The sequence below is a fragment of the Anolis sagrei genome, chromosome 2 (genome assembly GCF_037176765.1).
Source record: "Anolis sagrei isolate rAnoSag1 chromosome 2, rAnoSag1.mat, whole genome shotgun sequence".
Lineage (NCBI taxonomy): Eukaryota > Metazoa > Chordata > Lepidosauria > Squamata > Dactyloidae > Anolis > Anolis sagrei.
Window position 1 is genome coordinate 259743349 of NC_090022.1, and position 16900 is coordinate 259760248.

Here is a 16900-nt window from a genome sequence, read left to right on the forward strand (position 1 = left end):
CATGAGTACAAGATGTATACTTCATGTATACTTCCTTCAAATATATATGTATACTTCCTTCAGGTATACATAGAAGTAGTTACAAGTTGTTCAATCTTGATCATATTCAGTTGAGGTTAGAAAGCAACCTAAGGCCCTAGCACTTCTAGCTGAACATTTCTTATTCTAAGAAGTATCACCATCTTTGCCTTGTCTTGACCAAGTTTCCCTTGATCAGGTTTCCCTTGAGACAGACACCTCAATCCTTTGTTTATCATGACCCCCTGAGGATTTATTGTCTCTTACTTAGAAGCCTCAACAAGTATTGGTACATCTCCCAAACTGGCAATTCTCATTGAGTAATTGTTTCTTGTGACCTCTTTGACTCCTTTGTGAGGCTGACTCCCAATAAATGCAACTTAACCCAACACCTCATTGACCCTTTGCTTACTTGGAGGGGAGACTAGAAAATGGAAGTGCACACTATCATTGTTATCTACAGTTATTGCTGTACTTTGAAAATGGCAACTGCCATGTTGCTGTTTGCATGCCACTATTCTTAGTTCAATCAGCATAGAGTCAGCAACCTCTAGTTTATATGGGTTCTTGAAGCTACAGGTTATGAGATCCTTGAAGCTTACAAGAATTTCCTAACTGCATTTCCAGTACTTTCCAGGTGAAATTAAGTCTACTGCTGAGTCTGGTTACTTTTGATGAGATTTGATTTGATTTGATTTTGTTTTCTTGCTTTCGTACAGAATCCTATATTGTGCCTCGCAGCAGAAGTAAATGAGCTGGTGGAGCCAATATCAGTCCGTCCAACATTTCTTGTGTAGAGGGGTCATTGCACAAAAATGTAAAGCCTGACCCAGAGTTTTTTTGCACAAAAGTTTCATTCCTTTGCAGATCCAATGAAAATATATACACTTCTTCATCTTTGTCAAAGTACCAACATTGTTTTAGTACGGCAACTGTGCAGGCGAATTTGTTGTGAGATTATTTTTATATGACTTTACAAACAGTCATCTGAGGCACTGGCAATATATCAAACCTGCCTGTTATGTAATTCTAGTTCCTTGAGTGACAACAAAACCAGGTTCCAAAATGAAAAGCTAATGCATTAATCTCACTGTGGCCCTCTTCAAGTACAGATAGATTTGAAAGTAAATGGAAAATCGCGTCTAGGTGCTTTGGAGTATTAGATTTTCTTCTTTTTGTGTCTCCCGCTCATGGGCACACAATTTAGAATAAGTCTTTGCCAGAATGACTACGAATTGTTTTGCTCAAAGAAGTGTGAACACTATTAAGTGAATCCATTCCAGGGGTCGCATCTTGTTTCAAGGTCATTATACTCTGAACTGTCATGACGCCCAGACTCCAGAACAGTTGCAGCCTCAGCTGAAACATCTGTACAATTATTCTAAAGGATAAATGAATGCATTTTGCTTTGGTAGCCTAACTTTCTTTGAGGTGAAGGGAAGGTGCAATCTTCAGTCCATAATACGGCCTATTTATTTTGTGACCAAATTTATATCTTGTCTCCTACCCAAGTTGCTCAACAAAATTGGCAACAAAATGAATGATTTAACCAATTTAAAACTTTCTACATACTATTGATTTCAATGGAACAAATGACTGTTGTATGCACTAAATGGTAGGCCATATTTAGTTTCCACTGTGGACATCAATGGGAAAGATCTGTGACCTCCTTTTTATCCTGGCATATATATCCTCTTACCAGTTTAGATTTGTTTGAATTCGCAGTTTAACACATGCTATTTTTCTAATGTTTACTTAGAGAATCTTGACTTTCACTGGAGTGAACAATTGGTCATTTATATTTCATTTATTTAGTCATTAATATTTTAAATGAAATAGTCATTTTTCATGCTGCCTGGTCTCTCCAGGCAAGCTATATATAAGCTATAGAGTTGGTTAGATTTGCTTTGTTAAAACCTTAAATTTGTTAAAACCTATTGAATTTGGTCTTTTGAATCAATTTTGAACCATGAAGAGGTGTAATCTAATTACGATTTGAACCACTTACCCTTTTTATTCATAAATATTTCGTAATGTTCAGAACTCTCCCAAGGTTATTTTAATTTTCACAAGCATTAAGCAAGGTTTGTAAAGTTTTGCTTCCCCTCCAGGGCAATGCAAAGGAGGGATGAGGTGGGCATGCCTAAACACAGCCATTGTTGTAGTTTGTGAAGGGAAGGCCCCCAATGGTAGAGATTGCAAAAGGCCCTGTTGTTAAACTACATTTCCCACCCTGCCTTGCTGCGCATTCACCAAAATGGCTGAGCAGCAGGCTCCTCCTCCTCCTCTTTTTCTGCATTACCAACTGGAGCTCCGGAGTTTGCATTCAAACCGAGTTTTCCTCACCCCCCCCCCCCCTTCTCACCTCAATCTCAAGGTTTGGCAACTGGGAGTTTAGCTAGGCAGGAGGCAGCCTCTGCTCAACAGAATCAAGCCAATGCTGGGTTTAAAAAAAAGGAAAGGGGGAAAGCAGGAGAAAATTGGGAAGGGAGAAAGGAGAGGCTGCTTTCTGTTATAGATCAGTGGCACTAAAGGTTGATTGGGATATAGGTTAAAGCAACCAATTTTGGAAGGGAAGGAGCACCTTCCTTCCCTTCCCTTCCTCCCCTCCCTCTCTTCCTTCCCTCCTTCCTTCCTTCTTTCCTTCCTCCCTCCCTCCGTCCTTTCTTCCTTCATTCCCTCCACTGCCCCCCTCCCTCCAGGTGGATCAGGCAGATCTTATTGAGGAACCACTTCCAACTGCTTTGCCTCAATGCTACACAATCCCGGGAGATGTAGTTTTGCATGGTTTTTTAGCCTCCTTTGCCAAATACGAACCCCAGGATCCCATAACATTGAACTGTGGCATGGCTGCATCTAATCCAAGCCTGGGCAAACTTTGGGCCCTCCGCGTGTTTTGGATTTCCACTCCCATTATTCCTAACAGCCTGAAGCCCATTGTCTGGCTGAGGCCCGTCAGCGGGAGCCAATTGGCACCTGAGGGGGCATTACTGCCTCCTCCTCCTCAGCATTGACAGTCGAGGCAGGCCTAGAATGGAAGAGCCCCTCGGTCAGGAGTGGCCTGAGTGGAAGAGCCCTAAAGTTTCTGCAGTGCCAGTGCTGTTTTTTCCTACTGCACATGTGTATCTGCTAGGGCTGTCCAACCACAGAAACATTTGTTTCTAAATTCGATTCGTTTTTAGGGGGGTTTTGCGTTTCGTTATTTAAAAGAATTCCGAAATTTTTCTTTTAAAAAGTTTGATATTTACGAAATTTCGGAAACTACGAAACAATTTCGAAACAATAACGAATCGATTCGTTAATGGTGGACGCGATTGCGCAATATGCTAAAAAACCCTCCAAATGGGACAGGGGGAACTTCTGAAGCTTCCCTCTCCCTCTGTTGTTGACTGTTGGTGTGATAATTTTTTTTATCACTGATAAAACAAACAACGACTATAAAACTTGCACCAGACATACGGAAATAATAACGAAATAATAACGAAACAATTTCGAAACAATTACGAAACAATTACGAAACGACTTGGAAAAATTCGTTTCATTTTTTAGTTGCTCCTGAATGGTTCAATATCGCTTCGTTATAAAAAAAATAACGAATTAATAACAAATTACGAAATTAACAAATGAAACTGCCCAGCCCTAGTATCTGCCATTAACAAAGCTGTTTCGGAAGTTTCAGAAAGTTTTGAAAAAAAATATTTTTAAAGGAAGTGACTTTAGAATCGAACTACCAGCGCCCTCTACAACCGAAATGGGTTTTGAACCATTTTATTTAACCAGGCAAGCCTAATAAGCTATATATACAAGCTATATATAATTGCCTGGGGGGAGGGAGGGTCTGGGGTTCTCTGAGGCCTACAATGACTACCAGAAATTCTGGAAAAAAAGAAAATGAGGAAAAAATTTAAAAAATTCAAATAATACTAATAACCTAAAAAAAATAGCTTGATGCCCATTTTTGGCTTTTCAAAACCGATTGCATATGATTAATGGCATACTGCAAATTATTTAAACACTGAACTGCTGATCTTGGGGCATTTTTACACTACATGCTTTCATACCCTTCAATTTTCCTAATTTGGCAGGGGGTCATTTAAAATCTTCTATTCTCTTACTTTTTCAGATAGTTTTAAAATGTCCCAGTTTCTCTCTCTCTCCACTCTTCCCTTCAGCCTCAGCGAAGGCACCCACAATGACCAGGAGCTTCATGGCTGGCTAAGAGCAATGGTGGTTCTTAGTAAGCCATAGCAGTTAAGTGGCACCCATGTCCCTGTGAAGAAAAGCCTCCTGCTCAAAGTGATAGAGAAGCTTCAGCTTTCTGGACTTAAGATTCATGGAAGTAACTTGTTATTTATTTAGTCTTAGGCTGTCTTTCTCAACAGGATTTGTTTTTTTTAAAAAAAAAAACTTAAGAAAGAAATTGATAAATAAATGCAGCTGCCTAGTAGAAATGTTCTTGAAAATCAATAGTAGCCCTTAAATAACCCACAAAAAAACATTCTTCGGAAATTCAAAAATATTTTATTCACCACTTGTATTCTACAGGGAAGGCAGTGGGTATGAAACAGAGAAATACAATCAATGACTCAATTCCCAGCAATAGATGGAATCAGATCGGGGAAGCAAATTGTTTTGACAAGCCAAAAGTCACTGATAAGGAATCCTTGTCTCCTCTCTAATCAACCAAAAGTGGAAGTAAAGTTGAATTGTTGTCATACCCAGCTTCTGTAAAGTCAGTGGAAGTTGGTGGCCAGAGAGAACATACCTCAAGATTTCTCCCTTGAATTTATTAGAGTACAGTTAATGTGGATAGCAGACTATACAAAAAAAAATCACTCCAGTACCACTGCCCCTTCTTAACACTCATTTTGACAACAGACTATTGTTTGTCTTGATTAGAGTAGACACACTGAATTAGACTTACCTATACAGGCAGTCCCTAAGTTACAAACAATATGGATTCTGGAGGTTTGTTCTTACATTGAATTTGTGTGTAAGTCAGAACAGGTACATTTTTGGTGTAATTCCACACACAAAATTCCCTAAAAATCAGTGAATGTGCAGATCTTTCTGAAACTTGAAGGGACTGATGCTCTAGATATGTTGTAGCATTGAAATAGAAATTCAGGGAGAAAGAACTTATAGTTTTTTTAAAGGTTGTTCATAAAAACTTTTTAAAAATCCCAAAAATAATTGGCTGTGTGAAATGTTTTAAAACTTGGGGAGGGGGGCAGGGTTCTAAAAATGAGAGTTCTAAAAATGAGGAAGAAAAAGCCCTGGAAGCTTCACCACTTGTGTAATTATATAACAAAAAAGTAATGAAAATTTCATTATATCATTATAGTTATGGTACAGACCCCTTACGATATTTTAAAAACACTTTAGAAACAATTCCCCCTAATGTGGTAATGAATATTTAAACGTTTTCATTGATCACACAGGCTCTGTGTGTGTGTCAGATTTGTATAGCATAGGGAAAATTTAACACCTCTGTAGTGTCTCTGTCTCTTTTCTGAAGATTACACCTCACTTTCTATCCCTGTGATAATTGGATTTGAAAAAGGGGACTTGTGGGGAGAAGAACTGAAGATAAAACTTCAACTGATACCCCTTTCCCCCATGATAACGCTTTCAGGAGAGTGAATTTCCCTTCAAAGGGATATATTTATCTCTCTTCCTGTTATTTCATCTTAGTTCAGAAATATGAATAGTTCGTAAGTCGGATGTTTGTAACTCTGGGGATGCCTTTATATTGACTCATCACTCAATACCACTCAGTGGGGGTACTCTAGAATGGATTTAATGGATTTACCAACATGATTCTGGTCATTATCTGCCACTGTCTCACTCTCCATAATGGTAAAGGTGGCTGTCTCATGGGTGAAACATTTTTTACCTCCCAAAGAGGATCTATGAAAAAACTTCAGTGAAGACTGAATAGAATAATGTAGTGGTTTGAGTGTGCATCTACACTTGTAGCATTAATGCAATTGGATGTCATTTTAACTTCCATGGCTCAATGCTATGGACTCATGGGAGTTGTAATTTCACAAAATCTTTAGCTTTTTTTGCCAGAGAGGGCAGGTGTGTCACCAAACTACAAATCCCAGGATCCCACAGCATTGAGCCATGGCTGTTAAAATGTTATTAAACTGCATTACTGCAGTTTATATTCCGCTTAGGAAAGTGGGATGCCAGGCTTTGAACGCTCAGTAACATTGGGCAAGGTATACTCTCTTGATCTCAAAGAAGGATAAGGGCAACCCCCCTCTGAACAAATTCTGCCAAGAAAACTCCATGATAGGTTTGCCATAAATCAGCAATGACTTGAAGACATACAACAACGATGGCAGCAGCATAAGAAAGACTGGGCATTTTACACCCTTCGGTCTGTATTTCTCCAAAAACAGGAAATCTCACAATACTATGCACAATCAGATATCTCAGTTCAGGAGCAAATCTGATGATGATGATGATGATGATGATGATGATGATGATGATTATTTGGATGATGATTTGTACCCCTGTTTTCTCCAAGGTTTGGAAGATAAAGTAGCTCACAAAATTTAAAAATCACACACACACACATATACAAAATATAAATATTAAAAATATAATTGAATATTACAATGATTAAAACAAGTGAAACTCTTAAAAATAATCCCTGATACCCAAACAAAGGCCAAAGTTGTATCTACACAAGTATATAGCTAACACATTCAGAGGGAGTATTGCCCCATTGAAACAATGATTGGCATAACCCTGGCATCCTTGCCATGATACATTGGCTATCTCATCCAAGCCCGGGTGTTGGCCTGAAGGCCCTTTTTGAGCATGTCATTTGGCCCCATAAATGTAGTTGTGACGGATTACCATCACTCGACATCTGAATGACTGCCACCTGGGGTCTGCAACAAGCAGAACAAATGTCAAGAAAAGTAAACAGAAAGGTATGTAAGAAAGAGTAAGCCCTGGATCTCCACCTCCCTAAGGCGTGAGTTACAACTGTGGAACCTCCCATAGTGGCAGACATTGAAGCTGCACCAATCTGAAATGAATAGGTTCTGGATTTGTGCCCCTGGAGAACAAAAGCCTCCAGAGCTCTGGACTTAACTGACCAAATTGCAGCTTAGTTAGGAGAGATCTGTCTGCATAGCAAAAGAGTGGGTTTACCCAGTCTTCTCTAAGGGTGATATAGGCTGCCATTGCCTGAACCAAGCACAACCCAGTGTCACTACATTCCTTAAGGATAATAGATGTGCCTGATGATGATAAGTAGAGTGATGTCCTCTTCTTTTAGCTCAAATACAAGGGAAAAGAGGTCTACGTAGATGTAGCAACACAGGCCTTGTGCTAAAACTTTAAAGATTGCTCCATTTCCCCTCTTACAGGCTATATCTATTTTCTTGAGGTCTGCATAACCTGACCATTTCTTCCTGGAATTATGGCATACCATACAACCTGCATGACTTAGGCCAAGCATCTAAAATGCCCCGGATGTCAGACCAAGCTTGTATCACCAATACCTTGCGTTATGAAAGGCCATGGTCGTAACCATCCAAGTGGATAACTAAAACATTCAGAGGGGACACACCCCCCGTTTAACAGCAATGGCTATAACCCATTACTCATCTAGAAGAGGTATTCCCTCATGTTCGAGAAAATTGGGAATAACCCATTGTATCTACAGAAAGGACACTCCACCTTAGTGCAAGTTGCCACTGTCTGAGCCAGACTCAGCTTGTTTTGACTACATTCCATTGGGATAATTGATGTATTTTTCCTTTTGTGGTCCATTCTGGAAAATCTAATTGACAGTGTCACCTGACCTTGGACTAATCAAATGTCACCAAATATTTATACTTTATTTGGATATCCTTAAATATGGAATGTGCATTCCTATTTGAGGTGTCACACATGTGAAAAGCTAAAAGCATTGTGTAATGCCCAGTGCTAGATTTGCCTACCAAATTATGTGAAGTATATGGTGACCTAATTAAACCCTTCTCCACATTGTAGTGGTGGCTGCAATGTTGGGGTATCTATCAAGCCACCATCCAGGTTCTATCAAATTAATTAGATGAGCCAATTGCCCTGGGTTTCACAATGCAACTGGGTCATCTTGCTGGCCAGCCCAGGGCTGGCGAGCCTTAGTGCAGTTTTTTGTGACATGAGCCCCCTTTCAAATGAAGCAGACATGCTGGAATTTTCAGGGTTTCTTTGAACAACTTCCATGGGCTGCAAACTTCCAACTGATTAAATGACTGTCCAGAGTGAGCCACTAGACTCAGTGACCTCTTTTCCCTTGCACATGAGCTGAAAGTAGAGGGCATCACCTTTGAAATTGCTAGGACAACCTCATCTTCAGGTACCACATCTTCTATTGTAACAAGCAGTGCCTCCTGCTCTTCGGCCGGCAGCACTGCCACCAGCAGGACTGCATAGACATCTGTCCCTTTCTGCCTATTGGCTTTGAGAGCAGACACCTGATTAGTAAGGTGTTGGATTCATAGGGCTTTGCTAACCTATCTGATGAGTCGGGACTCTAGAGCAGGCCTTGTACTCATGCATCCATTTGTGAGGTATGTGCAAGTGCTGCTAGGACCTCTAAGACCATTCCTAAGCCATCATCCTCATCCAAAGATAAATAGGCAGGTGGGGGGGGGGGTGTGTTACCAGTAGCTTCTTGGCTGGGCCTTGCCCGTAACCCACCAACATTATTCTTTAGCACCCTGCTGCCAGAAAAGTGGCAGAGCGTTATTATAACAATGTTATGTTGCCTGATAAGGCTTCTAGAAATGCAGATTACATCTACTTTGCTGTTTGTGCGGGCTCATGTTTGCCCTATCTGGCTGGTGACCATTAGGATTGTTTACAGGCAAGAGACTGGGGTTTGGGGCAGAAACATCTGCTCTGTGATCAATGTGGACCTTGTAATTATTGTTATGTAACATTAAAGAACCAAGTCACCTGCCTCTGTTATTCAGTTGGCGATCTCCCATCTGAATACTAACAGAATTCATTCCTAATTGGCATCCAAGATCCAAAGTGATCAGTTGTCAGCATGGTATTCAGGACTTTGCCCTGATTTTTCTCTACTCAGTATTGTCTCTGACTGGGCAATCATAAAGAATTTTTTGTTGTTGTTCATGTTATTATCAATATTATTGACATCAGTAGTTTCAATAAGATTAATCCCAGGACATGCAGATGTCTTAAGTTGGCAACAGTAGAGCAATCGAAGCATGAGTCTATTGGCATTATGAATTATGCCTTGTTTGCTGTTTTTACAGGTTCACAGTTTTTGTCATGACTGATTCGTAACCTTAACCTTAACCTTATTTAAGGAGGACTGCTTTCATCAAATAAACATCCACCGACTTCTAAGTGTGGAACTTGTAATTGTTTTTGCATAATATTTGAGTAATAGAGCCACCTTTCCATGGTATTCAGTCAGTGAATTCCCCTCCAAATACGAAGTATGTCCAGCCTTGCTTCGCCTTCAAATTCAAACGTGAATTGCTTCCTTAAGGTCACCAGGACTTTGTCCTAATTATCCCTTGCCCTATACTGTCTTTGGACAATTGTAATGAACTTCGTTGCTGTAACTTTAAGTGTTATTGTCAACAACATCATGTTTATTAATTAAACAGCAATAAGTATAGTGTGGGTGGCAAAAGATAAATAATATATAGTATATGCAACTGTGCCTCAAGCAGTATGGCCAGTTGTACTCATAATAGTATGGGCCACAAAACGGACAATGCCTACTGTGGAAACATTGTTAAAAAAAAGGCCTGCCACCATGGCCGAGCACATGGGCCATAGTAAGATAGCGGTTGAAGACAGCAGTAGTTCACCCTTTCAAAGGCATGAAGTGTGTATGTGTGTGTGTGGGGGGGGGGGGGGGGGAGTCGGCGGCCAAAAAAAAAATGCAATAATAATCATAATAAATAAAGAAGGCCTACGATATGTCCGGCTGGTCAGCAGCATATTTTGCATTAGTGCCTGCGAAAGATTTGTTGCATTAAAAAATGCAGTGTTTTCTTGGTTTTGGAGACAGAAAATGTGCATTTTGTGACATCTGTGCAACAATGGGTATTTGCACAGAAGACACATGCAGAAAAACTACACATGGTGCTACTGTGCTTTTAAAATTTTGAATAACTTCTATACAAGTTGCTTAAAGTTTTTACGCTTGACAGAACTAGGCCATCTGCACTAATACGGGGCTGCACACACAGGGCTGCACCTAAAGGGCTTGCACACAATAATACAGGACTGCACATAACAATACAGGGTTGCTAATACAGGGCTGCACATTGACCAAGCCAGCAGAAACCTCTCAGAGTGGAAAAGAAAGCTGCTGCAGCTGGTACCACACCTACGGAGGCCTGGCCAGCTACCCTTTGGGGAAAATAGTTGTGCTGTCTGACTGGCCAGTTCCTGTGTGCAGACAACGCCTCACCTGGAGGCACTTGCCAGGCTTCAGAAAGCCACCGGGGCCAACAGGTTGCTGCTGCTGTGCAATTCTGGGCAGCACGCCCGGACACCACCTGGCCCAGTAGCATGCCTCCCAATGGTAGGAGGGGAGCTGTAAGAGCTGAGTGTTACACTGCTAGCCGGGCATCTGCCTGACACCAGAAGCTGTCCAACTGAGTGGGCCACTCTGCACCTCCTGACACCATGAGGAGGGCAGCTGTGGAAATGAGGCCCTGTGCCTCCTATCACCAGGAGGAAGAGGTCAAAAGTAAAATGAAGGCCCCCATGCAACAATGGACCCGACCGATTAGATGCCCACAAGGCACTCCTCTCTGCAGACACCTCCTCCCACACAACAAACTCTCCACTTACAGTCCTGTAAGGGTGAGTACAAGGGAGAAGAGCATCTCGTCAGTGGGCTAGTGACCTCGTCAACTTTTGCTGCTCCAGTGCTAGGAGCTGAGAGAGTAGGTGCCCACATGTTGCACCCCGCCTCCAGAACTTAGACTTATTCATCAGGGTGGGCAAACAGCCCTCCCCGTCCAGCATGGGTGGAAGGGGAAACCCAGTAATCCTGACACTCCTGCTGAATAGTACAATTTCTAACAAGATACAGATTGATGATGGTTTGAGGAGAAACAGGACTTGTGGCTCTTGAAAACAGTGCAGAGTGGTATGAGTAAATTAGAGAGTAATTTTCCCTTAATAATCAAGTACCAAAGTCAAAGAGTGACAAATAGATTAAACAACTTTAATTTTTTTTATATTGATATCATAATCAGAAGTACTATATTCCGAAGTTTCACTCAAAAACAATACTCCCAATTGTTTACTGAATTAATTAATAAATAAATAGTTTGGCTAAAATCTGTGATTTACCTTGGCTAAGGAAGTACAGCCAAGCTGTTTGCTATGAACTTGTATTATCTGAAATTCATACTTTTTATCTGGGGATATTATTTCTTATCATGGCCAGCTTCTGCATAAAGCAGAAAGCTAAATATAGAAATCCATTGATTTTGTCTTTGGACATTTAAAGTATATATTCACTGATTATTTTATGTGGGATTTTTGTCTTTCATTATTGAACTGCAGTTTTAAATACTTGTTTGGAAGTTTAAATGACCTTAGGTATATAATATATAATCTACAATATTATAATTATACATTTTATATTACATGTAATATTACTAATAATATTACAATATAATGGTGTACTACAATATAGTAATATATAATACTGATATTGTATTATGCAAAAATTTAATATATTGTATGTATGTATGTGTGTGGGTGTGTGTCTGTCTGTCTGTTTATCTATCTATCTATCTATCTATCTTTCTTGTAAGCCGCTCTGAGTCCCCTTTGGAGTGAGAAGGGTGGCATATAAATGTCATAAATAAATAAGGTGAATCCAGAAATGCCAACAATAAGGCTATACGTTTAATGATATGGCATGACTTTAATCAAAGGACACATGGCAAAAAGTTCTGAAGCCTACATAAATGGAACCAATCAAAAACTCTTAAATATTTTTGCACAGCCATGCATGCATACAGATTTATCTATAAAAATGCAGTGAATGCTCATCCCAAGGCTGCACAGCAAAGAGGAAGCAATTCAACTCAGTACAGTGGCAGAGGTCCAGCTGACTTGACACTAGGGAAACCAAAGCTTTATTGAATCCAAATTCCTCTCAACCTGAAAATATTGGATATTAGAAATTTCCAGTCTCTGGGGTAAATCATAGTGGCTGTGCCCACAATCTGAGTAAGATTCGTACCTGGCATAACAAGTCTCCACTTTCATCTGTCACCTCACTGTCATTCCTTCTTTGGTTTTTCTGCCAGCTGATTTCAGTCAGTAGAGTGGTTGTGCAGTCAGATCAATTGACAGAAGGGGATTATAGCAACCAAAGGGCAGTTCAGCTAGCAGATTAGATCAGCCAACCGTAGAGCCGTAGCAAACTAGGATTTTGCGAGAGCAAACTAAGCCAGCACGAGCGATGCTCCGCCTCTTTCTCCTCCTATTTCCCTTTGCTAGGGCAGCGTTGCGAGCATACGCTCGTGCCGCAGCAAACTACAGGAAGCTTGTGCTCGGGCTTGCTCCGAAGCCCCGCCTTTTTTCCCCCCGAGGCTGCTCTTTCTCTTGCTAGTGTGCCTGTTTTCCATTGCAGAGGGCAGGGATGCGAGCATACGCTCACAGTTGAATTCTGCCAACTGCGAGAGTACACTCGCATCGCTTTCCTAGCAAGGGAAAACAGGCACACTAGCAAGAGAGAGAGCAGCCTCGGGGGGGGGGGGAAGGCGGGGCTTCGGAGCGAGCTTGAGCACAAGCTTGCTCTCACTTCCAGTAGTTTGCTACGGCTCTAAGAGACTTCTGCCTATTTCTAACCTTTTAGAGCTGTTGCTCAATCTATCAGACTGGTTATGATTCTGCCTTTTGAACATGCACAAAAATCCTAGGGGATTCATGGGTGCATGGGGGGAATACATGATCTTTGCACATTTTAAAAGAAAATATGAAGCCATTACAGGTTTTTAATTTTCCTTTCTGTCAGCCCCCCTGCCTACAACTACAGCCTTCTCTCTGTCTCCCTCAAGTCTCACCTTGGAAAATAAGATCACAGTTAGAGAAGTGCTCCCTGATGAGTGAATATATCAAATAGATAACCTATTGCATGACAAATAACAAATTGAACATATTTTCCCTGCAGATCATGGAGCGTTAACCCCCACAATTATCTGGCAAAAAAATAAAAATAAAAGTGAACCGCACAATTACACAATTATTAGCAGCCATAGAGAAACCTAGGCACACTGCTTTAAAACTGTATACAGCACTCTGCATTTTATTTTCTTCTAAATTATGGGACTTCTACTTCAATTAATGATTCCTAACCAGGGAACAAATGCACTTTTTATACCTTGCTTTCATGTTCAGTCTTCATGAAGCTCCTCTTGCCATTTCTCCCCCCCCCCCCCAAATATAGAATTGGAGGGTTGGATTCAATGTGGACATAATATAGGAGCATCTTTTTGTCTCACACTGCTTAGTCTTGCATTTTAGCCTTCAAGAAGGGTACCACATAGTTAAATGTCCTGGGACAAATACCTATGATTCATTGAAAGCATGAAATCTTTGTGCACATGTTAGAAATTCCACTCCTCCCTGTTCAGTATCTTCATGTGTCATGTATCCACTCTACCATCCATCATTGAGCCAGGAAGTCTCAAGGAGGATTTGAAGCACATTTGACAGGCAGCTGACAAGGCATGGAATCTTCCACATGATTCTGAGGATATTAAGTGTGCTGAGCTAAATGTGCTAAAACATAAAAATGAGGGCAAAGTCGCAGGTTCGGATCCAGGGAGAGCGCGGATGAGCTCCCTCTATCAGCTCCAGCTCCTCATGTGGGGACATGAGAGAAGCCTCCCAAAAAGATGAGAAAACATCAAAACATCCGGGCACCCCCTGGACAACGTCCTTGCAGATGGCCAATTCTCTCACACCAGAAGTGACTTGCAGTTTCCCAAGTCTCTCCTGACATGACAAAAAAAAATCTGTCTCCCCAATAACCCTTTAAGGTAATGTTTCTCAAACTTTGATCTTCCAGGATGTTTTGGAATCCAACTCCCAGAAGCTCCAGCCAGCCTGGCCAACACTCAGGGATTTTGGGAGCTGACGTCCAAAACGTCTAAAAGACCAAGGTTTGGAAACTGTTGCTCTAAGATAAATGAAGTTGAAAGATACTACTGGGCAAACGTGATCCAGTATAGCTGAGTGGGGATATGAACACAAGCTACTGAATTCCAACCAAACATTATAGGAAATATAGAAACATGGACATTGAAATTCATGACTCTATTCATTCCTTCTTGTTCGGTTAAGACTTCTCTGGAGTCTTAGTAGAACACAAGTTGAGTGTGAGCCAACAATGTGATGCAGCAACTTAAAAATGCCAATGGGATTTTGGGCTGCATCAAAAGGAGTATAGTGTTTTGATCAAGAGAAGTGATGGTTTTGCAGGTGGTCAAGTCTCACCTGCAATACTGTGTACTGAACACCACAGTGCAAAAACAATATTGACAGGCTGGAATGTGTCCAGTGGTGGCTGACTAAAATGATCAAAGATCTGGAAAACATGCCCTTTGAGGAGCAGCTTAAAGAGTTTGGTATGTTTAGCCTGCAGAAGATAAGATTGAGAGGAGATATGATAGCTATGTTTAAATATTTGAAAGAATGGCATAAGGAAGAGGGAGCTGGCTTGTTTTCTGTTGTCCTGGAGACTAGGAGAAAATTACAGGACAGAAGATTCCACCTGAACATTAGGAATAATGTCTTGATGATAAGAGCTATCAACAGTGTGGTGGAGGCTCCTTCTTTGGAGACTTTTAAATAGAGACTGTATGGCTGTCTGTTGGGGGTGCTTTGATTGTGCTTTTCCTGCCTTCATGACCCATGTCCCTTCCAACTATACGATTCTATGACATTATAAAAGGAAGCAAAACCAAATTTGGTGGCAAGGATGTGACCACAGCTTATAGAATCACAGAGTTGGAAGAAATTTCAAGAGCCATCCAATCCAACCCCTTTCATGCAGGAATACACAATCAAGCATTACCAACAAAAGGCTATCTGGCCTCTATTTGAATCCTTCAGAGAAGGAGACTCCATCACAATCCAAGGCAGCATATTCCACTGCCATAGTCCACTTAAAATCCGGAAGTTGTTTTTTCCCCCAAAGTTTAGGTGGAATCTCCTTTCCTGTCGTTTGAATCTGTTGTTCACGTCAGTCTCTGGAGCAGCATCAAAAAAGCTGGCTTCCTTTTCAATGTGATATCCTTTCAAACTTTCCTTGGGAAGGTAACACATCCCAGAGTCATAAATGAGCATGTCCACTGGAATTGTGAGTGATAGATGAGAAAAGTCTCTTCTCTAAATACTGAGGCTTGCATATACATTTAACTAGAGCTTGACACCAGACTTGCTGCAGTTGATGGATTTTTCACCTACCTTATTGTTGTTTCTCTTAGTCTTGTTATTGCTGCTCCTGCTGCTAGCATTTCATGTAAGAAAGATGTGGCAGATGGCAGGAGGCATCCCACGGAGGGATTGTTCAGAGTACATGAATAGCATACCTAAGGCTGAATATCTGAGGAAAAGCTAAAGGCACCAGAGCTTGGCATGGGACATAGTCCTCAAATTCCCATTTTATCCATATCACGAAATACCAACAGGGAAGACTAGGCTGACACCAGACAAAGACAAGAAGAAACAGAAAAACCAAGATGACTAACCTGTGCCCTCCATTTGGAGATTCTAGGCTCCAAATGGAGAGGGTTGTAACTGAGTTGAGTCTTCTGAAAACTGAGGTCCATTTGGAAACTACGCAGATGCAAACCTTGTTAATACAATTTCTGCTCCTTCAATCAATTCTAGTTTGGCAGGAAGAATCCTGACTAATCCTTTGTTTTCCTAGGTGCATCTACTTCGATCATATAATGCAGTTTAGAGACAGCTTGGCAGAGCAGTGTCTATATGATGCACACCGTAAATGTGCAGTGCAGCATTCTTAAAGGGTTTTTACATTGTGATAACCAAAGTCAAAGAATACCCCGAAATAAAGCTCTTAATAAGTATCATTGTGCTTTGTTGTAAAGCACATTGCATGGAGAAAGTATTTAAGGGACAGTGCATTCTGGTGATCTGCATATGAGCATTACAGTGTGGGGAAAGTTGCAGAAAAACCTATATTCTTCATGGTTGTCAACCCACATATACTGCTGAACCTGGAACCAATTTGAGACCAGATTTTTGGTGCCTATATGCACCATCCAGGCATCGAACGGGTTCTAGGACCTCCCATCTAATCATCTGCACACTGAAACCACTTACTTCTTTGCTATTTTCATAGTGTGGCCTGTGTAGTTTTGTCCCCAGTTTCTCTTCCCACTTTTCCTTTGTCTTCAGTTTTCTGAAAACTGAATTCATACTATAAAAGTAGCTTGTACTCCACTGACCCAGGTGGAAGAAGAGAGAAGGGTGTAGAGTTTTGACCTATGACTAGATGAAATGAATCCTAACTGAACAACCAAGACCAAGGCATACTTATACCATCATTATTTTATCATGTCAGGTTTCCTAATCCTTCAACTGGAAAAAATACAGCCACAGGTAAAGTAAATGTGTCCTGGTGAGGTCAATATCCACTCCATCCCTGCTATAGGAGTTGTGGTTGGAGGCACATTTGTGTTGGCCAGACTCCTGTGTGTCTTCTGTGGCTATGGGCCTGGGCCTGGACTAGGATGTTACAGCAAAATTTACAGTACTATTTAATGAAGCCATAAACATGTTCAGTTATTGTATTTACTTGAGTCTAATGCACCATCAAATCTAA

The 16900-nt window shown here is 41.0% G+C and overlaps 1 protein-coding gene and 1 long non-coding RNA gene across 3 annotated transcripts in view; one reads left to right on the forward strand and one right to left on the reverse strand.

Moving 5' to 3' along the window:
* Positions 1 to 12374, reverse strand: part of LOC132767127 (uncharacterized) — a 36445-nt gene extending 24071 nt beyond the window's left edge. Inside the window, exon 1 of the long non-coding RNA XR_009630601.2 lies at positions 12284 to 12374. This is a non-coding gene — a long non-coding RNA (uncharacterized lncRNA). The remainder of the gene's footprint in view (positions 1 to 12283) is intronic.
* EDIL3 (EGF like repeats and discoidin domains 3) overlaps positions 1 to 16900 on the forward strand; it is a 325907-nt gene that overhangs the window by 254566 nt on the left and 54441 nt on the right. The gene's annotated exons all lie outside the window — the stretch shown is intronic.